Below are 12,467 nucleotides of genomic sequence, written 5' to 3'. Positions count from 1 at the left end.
GTAAGATCAAGAAAGGCCATGTATAAGGGCTGGCGCTGTTCCCTGCATTTTTTCTGCAGTTGTCGCGCTACAAAGATCATGTTTGTTTTGCCCCGTAGGGGATGAAATCCGCATTATGATTCCGGGAGGAGCTCCTCGGCCACAGGGAGAAGACGATTGAGGAGAACTCGAGCGACAACTTTCCCAGTGGCTGATAGTAGGGAGAGTCCCCTGTAGTTGCCGCAGTTGCACTTGTCCAATTTTTCAAAAATGGTCACAATCACTGCATCTCTCAGATCTCCCGGCATGCTCTCTTCCCTCCAGATGAGAGAGATGAGGTCATGTATCCACGCCAACAGTGCCTCCGAACAATATTTTAGCGCCTCAGCAGGGATTTCATCCGCACCCAAAGTCTTGTTATTCTTAAGCTGTTTTATGGCTTTGCCAACCTCACAAGGATGTCTCGAGGTTAGAATAAAAATCTTCTTTAGCCTCATCTGTTGCATCGAGTGTCGGGGCAAACGCACTGATGATTGTGGCACATTGATTCTAGAAACATAGAAACATAGAAAATAGGTGCAGGAGTAGGCCATTCGGCCCTTCGAGCCTGCACCACCATTCAATGAGTTCATGGCTGAACAAGCAACTTAAGTACCCCATTCCTGCTTTCTCGCCATACCCCTTGATCTCCCTGGTACTAAGGACTACATCCAATTCCTTTTTGAATATATTTAGTGAATTGGCCTCAACAAATTTCTGTGGTAGAGAATTCCACAGGTTCACCACTCACTGGGTAAAGATGTTTCTCCTCATCTCGGTCCTAAATGGCTTACCCCTTATCCTTAGACTGTGACCCCTGGTTCTGGACTTCCCCAACATTGTGAACATTCTTCCTGCATCTAACCTGTCTAAACCCGTCAGAATTTTAAATGTTTCTATGAGATCCCCTCTCCTTCTTCTGAACTCCAGTGAATACAAGCCCAGTTGATCCAATCTTTCTCGATATGTTGATCCAATCTTTCTCAGATAGGATGATACGCAGAGTTATGAGGCGTTCATTGACCCACAGGGGGAGGCTTTGAGGCGGTCGACAGGCTCATTGTTGATGGCAAAGCCGGCTCCATGATGGTAGCATTCTGCCTCTGGTTTGCAATGTTAGTGTTTCACTGAGTTGGTGGCGGGTCGCATGCTGCGGGATGGAATCGAGAACACTCGAGTCAAAGGCAGAGTCTTGATTGAGGAGATCTTCAAAGTGCTCTTTCCATCGGGCCCTGACAGCCTCGGTGTCCTTGATGAGTGTTTCCCAGTTCTTGGCCAGGAGTGGGGTGGGGCCTTGGTAGTTTGGACTGTAGGTGGCCTTGACTGCAGCAAAGAATCCTCACATATCATGGCTGTTGGCCAGTTGTTGTATCTCCTGTGTTTTCTCCATCCACCACCTTTTCTTTAGGTCCCGAGTTTTTTGTTGGACCTGAGCCTTCAACCGTCTGTAATGTTGTTTTGCATCTCCCGAGTTGGGCTGTTGCTTGAGGCTCAGAAATTCTTTGCACTTGCTGTAGTGTATATAGGCACCTTTAGTTATGACTCCACGAGGCAGGGTATGATTTTAAACTGTACAGACCTGCAGTCCTTTATTCACAACGCCTGAGTGCTGACAACAAGCTGTGTGTTCCTTTCTATACTGGATTACCTGCCGTGTGCAGGCAACCCCTGGGTCTCCAGCAACAGCACCCTCTCGTGTACCAGTAAGGTGTGTGCAGTATAAGGGTACATTCAATGTTGCATACAGTATTACAGACATCACACCGTGAATGGGCATGCATACACAACACTTGCGATCTGTTAGTTCTTCGATCTCCTGATCATTTTCATCAAACCAGTCCTGATGTTTTCTGGTTGAGTGACCAAGTGTCTCTTCACAAGCACTGGTTATAGAGGCCTGGAGGGCAGACTAAGCGCTATGGGGATTCAACATCTCAGGGTCATCAAGGCATGCCAATTTGGCTGTGAGGCGCTGGCTGTATAGGCTCTCTTAGCTGGGTCTCTAAGTGCCCTGGCATTAACTTTTTTGTGGAACTGCTTCTGCTGTCCCCTCTGCTTTGGGGCAAATTTAATGTTGATGATGGATCGGATTAGGCGGTGTTCCATCCAGAAGTCATCAGCTCCTGTCATAGCGTGGGTGATGTGCACATCCTTGCAATCCCTGGCTCGGACGATGACATAGTCAAGCAGGTGCCAGTGTTTGGAGCGAGGGTGTTGCCACAATGCCTTGTATTTGTCCCTCTGGCGGAACAGGGTGTTGGTAATGAGGAGTTCATGTTCTAGACATTTTGTCAAGAGTAGGGTACGCCTGGAGTTGGCTTTCCCTACCCCCTCTGTGCCAACCACACCTCCCCAGAGGACTGTGTCCTTGCCAACCCTGGCATTAAAATCGCCCAAAGGATCAATTTGTCACGTGGGGACATGGGACAGGGATGTCTCGAGGTTAGAATAAAAACTCTCTTTAGCCTCATCCGTTGCATCGAGTATCGGGGCGTACGCACTGATGACTGTGGCACATTGGTTCCGAGATAGGGTGATATGGAGAGTCATGAGGCGTTCATTGATCCCACAGGGGGAGTCTTTGAGGCGGTCGACCAGCTCCTTCTTGATGGCAAAGCCAACTCCATGAAGGCGGCGTTCTGCCTCTGGTTTCCCTTTCCAGAAGAAGGTGTAACCTCCACCATTTTCCTTTAATTGGCCTTCCCCTACCTGCTGGGTCTCGCTTAGGGTGGCGATGTCAATGTCAAAGCATCTGAGTTCCCGGGCAACGATGGTGGAGTGGCGTTCCGGCCTTTTGCTCTTGGGATTTTCCATGAAGGTCCTGGTGTTCCAGGTCCCGAACTTCATACTGACGGAGTGGAAAATGCCTCTGCGTGAGTTCTTTTAATGTGGGGTGGCCACTGCACACAGGCAACCACACGGGCTTAGCTGAACAAGGTCTTGGTCCAGTGGCAAGAGGGTCCAAGACAACTGGAGAACAGGCACAGCTCGATAAGCCTAATTGCTGACGGCGAAGTGTTGTCACAAGCTCAGCGTCGGGTAGTGCCATTGATGGTAGATGGTCCGAGGCTAGGTTGGGGGGGCAGGCATTTGGAAAGTGACTTCCAAAGTTATTTTAAAGGATTAAAAGTTGATAAAGGTTCCCAATGTATTTCAAAAGTTTCTAAGAGTTGTAAAAACGTTTTAAGAATTTTCTAAGAGTTGTTAAAAATCTAAGATGTAAATCAATAATAGATTATAAAAGTTTAACCAATTTAAAAAGTTTCTAAAAGTTGTTAAAAGTCAAAGATGTAAGTTAATAATAAATGTTTTAAAGTATTTCGGTTGAGAGTCTAAAATGTAAAGTTCTCCTAAATTGTTTAATTAGTTTCAAAGTTGGCTAAAAGTTAAAAAAAATTAAAAAAAATAATTAAAAGTTGGTTGGGAGTATGAGACGACGTGAAGCCTCGGTCCCTTCAGCCGCTTCAGCACCGGCCTCGGAGTCCCTTCGGCGGATTGAACGCCGGCCTTGGAGTCCCTTCAGCCGGCCCCACATCCTCAAGTCCCTTTGGCAGGTCGTAGCGGAGTCCACTCGGCCGGTCAGATGCCCCTGCTCTCTCAGTGTCTCCACTTGGTTGGGGCCCCTGCTCTCTCAGTGTCTCCGCCGGGAATTCTTGGAGGGTGGTCTCCACTTCCAGCTGGCTAGCGGTATTGTTGACAGAAGCGGCCGGCATCGAGTCCCTTCGGCGGGGCCCACACTCAATCCACCACACGTGCACGCACCCATCAAACATTCCCAGGGCAGGTACAGCACATTGTTAGATACAGAATAAAGCTCCCTCTACACTGTCCCATCAAACACTCCCAGGGCAGGAACAGCACGGGATTAGATAGAGAGTAAATCTCCCTCCACACTGACCCATCAAACACTCTCAGGGCAGGTACAGGGCGTTAGATGGAGAGTAAAGCTCACTCCATACTGTTGCATCAAACACTCTCACGGCAGGTACAGCACGAGGTTAAATAAAGAGGAATTCGCCCTCTACACTGCCCCATCACACATTCCCAGGGCAGGTGCAGGGGTTAGATGCACAGTAAAGCTCCCTCTACACTGTCCCATCACACACTCCCAGGGCAGGTGAAGGGGGTTAGATACAGAGTAATGCTCCCTCTACACTGTCCTCAGCAAATACTCCCAGGGCACGTGCAGCAAGCAGTTAGGTACAAAGTAAACGTCGCTCTATGCTGCCCCATCACACACTCCCAGGGCAAGTACAGGGGTTTAGATATAGAGTAAATCTCCAGCTACACTGTCATATCAAACACTCCAGGGGCAGGTACAGCATGGGTTAGATACAGAGTAAAGCTGTCTCTACACTGTCCCATCAAACACTCCCAGGTCAGGTACAGCACGGGGTTAGATACAGAGCAAATCTCCCTCTACAATGCCACATCACACAGTTACAGGGCAGGTGCAGGGGCGGGTTAGATACAGAGTAAAACGACCTCTACACTGCCCTTTCTCACATTCCCAGGGCAGCTGCACGGGTTAGATACAGAATAAAGCTCACTCTACACTCTCCCATCACACACTCCCAGGGCAGCTGCAGGGGGTTAGATACAGACTAATGCTCCCTCTACACTGTCCTCATCAAACACTCCCAGGGCAGGGACAGCATGGGTTAGATATCGAGTAAATCTCCATCTACACTGTCCCATCAAACACTCCCAGGGCAGGTACAGCACGGGTTAGATACAGAGTAAAGCTTCCTCTACACCGCCTCATCAAACACTCCCAGGGCACGAACAGCATGGGGTTAGCTACAGAGTAATTCTCCCTCTACACTGCCCCATCACACATTCCCAGGGCAAGTGCTGGGGGATAGACACAGAGAAAAGCTCCCACTCCAATGTCCCATCAAACACTCCCAGATTATGTACAGCACGGGGTTAGGTACAGAGTAAAGCTGCCTCTACAATATCCATTCAAACACTTCCAGGGCAGGTACAGCACGGGGTTAGATTCAGAGTAAAGCTCCCTTTACACTCTCCCATCAAACACTCCCAGGACAGGTACTGGGGGTTAGATACAGAGCAAAGCTCCCTCTCCACTGCCCCATCAAACACTCCCAGGGCACGAAGAAGACGGGGTTAGATGCAGAGTAACCGGTCCCTCTCCACTGCCCCATCACTCACTCCCAGGGCAGGTGCAGGGGGTTAGATAGAGAGTAAATCTACCTCTACACTGTCCCATCAAACACTCCCAGAGCAGGTACAGCACGGGTTAGATGCAGAGTAAAGCTCCATCGACACTGTCCCATCAAACACTACCAGGGCAGGTAGAGCACGCAGTTAAATACAGAGTAATGCTCCCTCTACACTGTCCCAACATACACATCCAGGGCATGTACAGCAAGGGGTCAGATACAGAGTAAAGCTCCCTCTACACTGTCCCACCAAACACTCCCAGGGCAGGTACAGGGGGTTAGATTCAGAGCAAAGCTCCCTCTACACTGTCCCATCAAACACTCGCAGGTCAGGTACAGCACGGGATTAAATACAGAGTAATTCGCCCTCGACACTGCCCTATCGCACATTCCCAGGGCAGCTACAGGGGTTAGATACAGAATAAAGCTCAATCTACACTCTCCCATCACACACTCCCAGGGCAGCTGTAGGGGGTTAGATGCAGACTAATGCTTCCTCTACACTGTCCTCATCAAACACTCCCAGGGCATGTACAGCAAGGGGTTAGATACAGAGTAAAGCTCCCTCTACACTGTCCCACCAAACACTCCCAGGTCAGGTACAGGGGGTTAGATTCAGAGTAAAGCTCCCTCTAGACTGTCCCATCAAACACTCCCAGGGAAGGTACAGCACGGGTTAGATGCAAAGTAAAGCTCGCTCTGCACTGTCCCATCAAACACTCCCAGGGCACGAACAGCACGGGATTAGCTACAGAGTAATTCTCCCTCTACACTGCCCCATCACACATTCCCAGGGCAAGTGCTGGGGGATAGATACAGAGAAAAGCTCCCTCTCCACTGTCCCATCGAACACTCCCAGATTATGTACAGCACGGGGTTAGGTGCAGAGTAAAGCTGCCTCTACAACATCCATTCACACACTCCCAGGGCAGGTGCAGCATGGGGTTAGATTCAGAGTAAAGCTCCCTTTACACTCTCCCATCACACACTCGCAGGGCAGGTGCAGGGGGTTAGATATAGAGTAAAGCTCCCTCTACACTGTCCTATGAAACACTCCCAGGGCAGGTACAGAGTAGCTACAGAGTAATTCTCCCTCTACACTGCCCCATCACACATTCCCAGGGCAAGTGCTGGGGGATAGATACAGAGAAAAGCTCCCTCTCCACTGTCCCATCGAACACTCCCAGATTATGTACAGCACGGGGTTAGATACAGAGTAAAGCTCCCTCTACACTGTCCCATCAAACACTCCCAGGGCAGGTACAGCACGGGGTTAGATACAGAGTAAAGCTCCCTCTACACTGTCCCATCAAATGCACCCAGGGCAGGTACAGCACGGTTAAGATACAGAGTAAAGCTCCCTTTGCACTGTCCCATCAAACACTCCCAGGGCAGGTACAGCACGGTTTAGATACAGAGTAAATCTCTGACTATCATGAGATGAGGAGGGACAGTTTTACCTGGTGGGGGAAACGGGGCAGTGACAAGTGGCGTGAGACATGTCGGGGCCTCTGGTTAGGGTCCTGCTCCTGACCCCGGAGATTCCAGCTGTCCTGTCAGAATCATCGCAGGCTGGTAATTAAAATTATCTGCGGGAGAGAGAGTGAGAGAGAGAGAGAGAGATAGAAAGAGAGTGTGTGAGAGAGAGAGAGAGAGAGAGAGAGAGAGAGAGAGAGAGAGAGGGAGAGAGAGAGAGAGAGAGAGAGAGAGAGACATAGAGACAGAGAGAGAGAAAGACAGACAGACAGCGAGAGAGACAGAGAGAGCGAGGGAGACAGAGAGAGAGAGACAGCGAGAGACAGAGAGAGAGAGACAGAGAGAGAGAGACGGTGAGGAAGAGGGAGAGAGAGAGAGTGAGAAAGACAGAGAGAGAAAGAGAGACAGAGAGAGAGAGAGACAGAGCGAGAGAGAGACAGAGAGTGAGAGTGAGAGTGAGAGAGAGAGAGAGACAGAGAGAGAGGGAGAGAGACTGAGAGAGAAAGACAGAGAGAGAGAGACAGAGCGAGAGAGAGAGAGAAATAGAGACAGAGAGTGAGGTAGAGAGAGCGAGAGAGCGAGAGAGACAGAGAGAGTGAGGTGAGCGAGAGAGAGAGAGAGAAAGAGAGAGAGTGAGAGAGAGAGAGAGCCAGAGAGACAGAGAGTTAAAGAGAGAGAATGGGAGAGAGAGGGCGAAAGAGAATGAGGGAGAGATAGATAGAGAGAGAGAGAGAGACAGGCAGACATACAGAGAAAGAGAGAGACAGATAGAGGGATAGAGAGCGAGAGAGAGAGTGAGAGAGAGAGAGACAGAGAGAGAGAGAGACAGAGAGAGAAGGGTGGAGAGAGAGTGAGAAAAACAGATAAAGAGACAGACAGAGAGAGAGAGACAGAGAGAGAGACAGAGAGAGAGGGGGAGAGAGAGAGACAGAGACAGAGAGAGGGAGAGATGTGCAGACAGAGAGAGAGTGAGAAAGAGACAGAGAGAGACAGAGAGAGAGAGAGAGACAGAGAGAGAGAGAGACAGAGAGTGAGAGTGAGAGAGAGGGGGGAGAGAGAGAGACAGAGACAGAGAGAGGGAGAGATGTGCAGACAGAGAGAGAGTGAGAAAGAGACACAGAGAGACAGAGAGAGAGAGAGAGACAGAGTGAGAGAGAGACAGAGAGTGAGAGTGAGAGAGAGATAGAGACAGAGAGAGAGGGAGAGAGACTGAGAGAGAAAGACAGAGAGAGAGAGACAGAGCGAGAGAGAGAGAGAAATAGAGACAGAGAGTGAGAGAGACAGAGAGTGAGACAGAGAGAGACAAATGGAGAGAGGGAGAGAGGGAGTGAGAACAACAGAGAGAGTGAGGTAGAGAGAGCGAGAGAGCGAGAGAGACAGAGAGACAGAGAGTTAAAGAGAGAGAATGAGAGAGAGAGGGTGAAAGAGAATGAGGGAGAGATAGATAGATAGATAGATAGATAGAGAGAGAGAGAGACAGACAGACATACAGAGAAAGAGAGAGACAGATAGAGGGACAGAGAGCGAGAGAGAGAGTGAGAGAGAGAGAGACAGAGAGAGAGAGAGACAGAGAGAGAGGGGTGGAGAGAGAGTGAGAAAAACAGATAAAGAGATAGACAGAGAGAGAGACAGAGAGAGAGACAGAGAAAGACGGGGGAGAGAGAGAGACAGAGACAGAGAGAGGGAGAGAAGTGCAGAGAGAGAGAGAGTGATAAAAACACAGAAAGAGAGAGAGAGACAGAGAGAGACAGAGAGAGAGAGAGAGACAGAGAGGCAGAGAGTGAGAGAGTGAGAGTGAGAGGGAGAGATACAGAGAGAGTGAGGGGGAGAGAGACAGAGCGAGAGAGATAGACAGAAATAGAAAGAGACAGAGTGAGAGAGGCAGAGAGAAAGAGAGAGAGAGAGAGGGAGAGAGAGAGATGGAGAGAGGGAGAGAGAGAGTGAGAGAGACAGAGAGTGAGGTAGAGAGAGAGAGCGAGAGAGACAGAGAAGGAGAGCGAGAGAAAGAGAGACAGAGAGAGAGAGAGAGTGAGGGACAGAGAGAGTGAGGTGGATAGAGAGAGAGAGAGACAGAGAGTGAGAAAGAGAGAATGAGAGAGAGGGTGAGAGAGACTGAGGGGGGGAGAGAGAGAGAGGGGGGAGAGAGACAGACAGACAGACAGAGAGAGCGAGAGACAGAGTAAGAGAGGCAGCGAGACAGAGAGACAGACAGAAAGAGAGAGACAGAGAGAGAGGCAGAGAGAGAGAGAGAATGAGAGAGATAGAGACAGAGAGAGAGAGAGACGGAGAGAGAGGGAGAGAGTGAGAGCGACATAGAGAGAGAGACAGAGACAGAAAGATAGAGAGAGACACAGAGAGAGAGAGAGGTGGAGAGAGAGAGCGAGTGAGAGAGACAGACAGACAGACAGAGAGAGAGAGACAGAGAGTGAGAGAGTGAGAGTGAGAGAGAGAGATACAGAGAGAGTGAGGGGGAGAGAGAGAGAGACAGACAGACAGAGAGAGAGAGAGAGTGAGGCAGGCAGAGAGAGAGCGAGAGACAGAGAAACAGAGAGAGAGAGAGAGAGAGAGAGAGAGAGAGAAAGAGAGAGTGAGAGAGAGAAAGAGAGACAGAGACAGAGAAAGAGAGAGTGGGAGAGAGAGTGAGACAGAAAGAGAGAGATCGAGAGAGAGATTGAGAGAGAGGGAGAGAAAGACAAACACATAGAGATAGAGAGAGAAAGAGAGAGTGTGTGTGTGTGAGAGAGAGTGAGAGAGAGCAGCAGGGAGAGAGTGAGAGAGACAGAGAGAGAGACAGAGAGAGAGAAACAGACAGAAAGAGACAGAGAGAGAGAGAGGAAGAGAGAGTGAGAGAGAGTGAGAGAGACAGTGTGAGAAAGACTGAGAGAGAGACAGAGAGAGACAGAGAGACAGAAAGAGAGAGATATAGATAGAGAGAGACAGAGAGTGAGAGAGAGAGTGAGAGACAGACAGACAGAGAGAGAGGCAGAGACAGAGAAAGAGGGAGGGCGACAGAGAGAAAGAGGCAGCGAGAGAGAGAGAGAGTGAGAGAGACAGAGAGAGAAAGAGAGAGAGAGAGAGAGACAGAGAATCAGAGAGATACAAAGACAGAGACAGAGAGTGAGAGAGAGAGAATGAGAGAGGGAGACAGAGAGTGAGAGTGAGAGAGAGATAGAGACAGAGAGAGAGGGAGAGAGACAGAGACAGAGACAGAGACAGAGAGACAGAGACAGAGAAAGACTGAGAGAAACAGAGAGACAGAGAAAGAGAAAGAAAGAGAGAGAGACAGAGAGAGAGAGCAAAAGAGAGAGAGAGAGAGAGAGAGAATCAGAGAGAGACAGAGACAGAGAGTGAGAGAGAGAGAGATAGAGAGAAAGAGAGAAAGACAGAGAGTGAGAGAGACAGTGAGAGAGAGAGAGTCAGAAAGTGGGAGAGAACAGAGAGACAGAGAGAGAGAAAGAGTGAGAGAGACGGAGAGAGAGATAGGGAGAAAGATAATATGGATGTTAAAACAATTTTCAACGTCAATTGCCAATAAATCTGACCAATATCTCGTCCTGAAAAACCACTGTGCCATCCCAGTTCCCAGTTCCAGCACAGTTGCTCAGCCAGCTCCTTCCAAGCAGTGTGGGGCCATCGCCCGGGACAATCCAAAGTGGCAGTTCATGCACCGTGCCCTCGTAGGTGACCTTGATCATGGTGCTGCCCAGGACAGTGATAAGCTCTTTGGTGTATGTTCTCAGTTTCGTGTGGATGGGGCTCAGGGCTGGCCTGAGTGCCTTGTTGCACCACAGTCTCTCAAACATCTTTTTACTCATGATGGATTGGCTAGCGCCAGTGTCCAGCTCCATGGCTGCGGGTAAGCCATTCAATTTTACATTTAGCATTATAGGTGGACATTTCGTCGAAAATGTGTGCACCCCGTGTACTTCAGCATCTGCCTCCTCTCTCTGAGGCTCGAAATTGCTTTGATCCACCATGGACCGATCTTCCTCTGCCATGTGGTGGTTAGCAGGTTTTGCAGAACCTGCAGCTCGTCTGCAAGCTCGTTGGAGGTGCCCCATTGTTCCACAGCTCTTGCAAACATACCCTTTGAAGCTGCATGAATAGGCTGAATGGAAGCCTCCACAACGCCAACAAGGTGTGAATTGGCTTGCATTCATCCTTTGTTGCGGACTCTGAGTCATCTGGGTCATCTGAGGCCAGCTGGCAATTGCAGACTCGTGGATTCTGCCTTGTACATTTCTGCTCCCAAACACAGTTCCAGTTAATTTATGAACATTGCTAGCACTTGTCTGCTGAGAGATTTGTTTGGTGTTATCACTGGTGGACATAAACACCTGTGCTATCGCAATGGCCTTACTGAGGATTGGTGTCTCTACAGTCGCAAGTTTTCGTAGGATGGTCTCATGGCAAATGCCCAGTAAAAAAAAGTCTCTGAGCATTTGCTCCAGTAGCCATCAAACTCACATTGTCCTGCAAGTCGCCTTAGCTCGGCGATGTAGCTCGCCACTTCCTGACCTTCAAATCGCTGGTACATATAGAACCGATACCTCGCCGTCAGCACGCTCTCCTTCGGGTTAAGATACTTTCGAACCAGTGTACACAGCTCCTCGTATGACTTCTCTGTGGTTTCACTGGAGCCAGAAGATTCTTCATGAGTCTGTAGGTCGGTGCCCGCAGACCGTGAGGAGGACCGCTCTCCTTTTTGCAGCGCTTCCTTCTCCGTCCAGCTCGTTGGCTACAAAGTTCTGGTCTAACCCTTCGACATAGGCTTCCCAGTCCTCACCCTCCGAGAACTTCTCCAGGATGCCCATAGTTTGCTGCATCTTTGTGTTGGATTCTTGTACTCGTCGCCAGTTATTGTGCTGCTAACACAGATGAGACGGCACACAGGGAGGTTAAAGTAACAGTGACCTCAGTCTTTATGAAGACACTCCAGAGTGAGGAACAGGCATTAGTGGCCGGCTTATATACAGTGCTCCCAAGGGATGCTGGGATCCTTTGGGACTGGTGGCGGAACATGGGAGTGCATGCTTTACAGATACACAACACTTCCTCTCTCTCTGTCCCCCACTCTCTCTCACTCTCTCTCCCCCTCTCTCGCTCCCCCCTCTCTCTCTCTCCCCCTCGCTCTCCCCCTCTCTCTCTCTCTCTCCCCCTCTCTGTCCCCCTCTCCCTCTCTCTCTCCTCTCTCTCACTCTCGCTCCCCCTCCTCTCCATCCCTCTATCTCTCTCCCCCTCCCCCTCTCCCTCTCTCTCTCCCCCTCTCTCTCTCTCTCCTCCCTCTCTTTCTTCCTCTCTCCCCCTCTCTCTCGCCACTTCTCCCCTCTCACTCTCTCTCCTCCTCTCTCTCTCTCCCCACTCTCTCTCCCTCTCTCCCCCTCTCTCTCCCTCCCTCTCTCTCTCTCTCTCTCCTCTCTCTCTCTCCCCCTCTCTGTCCCCCTCTCCCTCTCTCTCTCCCCTCTCTCTCTCTCGCTCCCCCTCCTCTCCCCCCTCTATCTCTCTCCCCCTCCCCCTCTCCCTCTCTCTCTCCCCCCTCTCTCTCTCTCCTCCCTCTCTTTCTTCCTCTCTCCCCCTCTCTCTCGCCACTTCTCCCCTCTCACTCTCTCTCCTCCTCTCTCTCTCTCCCCACTCTCTCTCCCTCTCTCCCTCTCTCTCTCCCTCCCTCTCTCTCTCTCTCTCTCTCCCCCTCTCTCTCTCCTCCCCCCTCGCTCTCTCCCTCTCTCCCCCCTCTCTCTCTCCCCCCTCCCTCTCTTTCTCTCTCTCTCTCCCTATCTCTCTCCCTCC

This window comes from Pristiophorus japonicus, chromosome 32 (assembly GCF_044704955.1).
Source record: "Pristiophorus japonicus isolate sPriJap1 chromosome 32, sPriJap1.hap1, whole genome shotgun sequence".
NCBI lineage: Eukaryota > Metazoa > Chordata > Chondrichthyes > Pristiophoridae > Pristiophorus > Pristiophorus japonicus.
The sequence above is the reverse complement of the archived record's forward strand: the minus strand, read 5'-3'. Positions refer to the sequence as shown.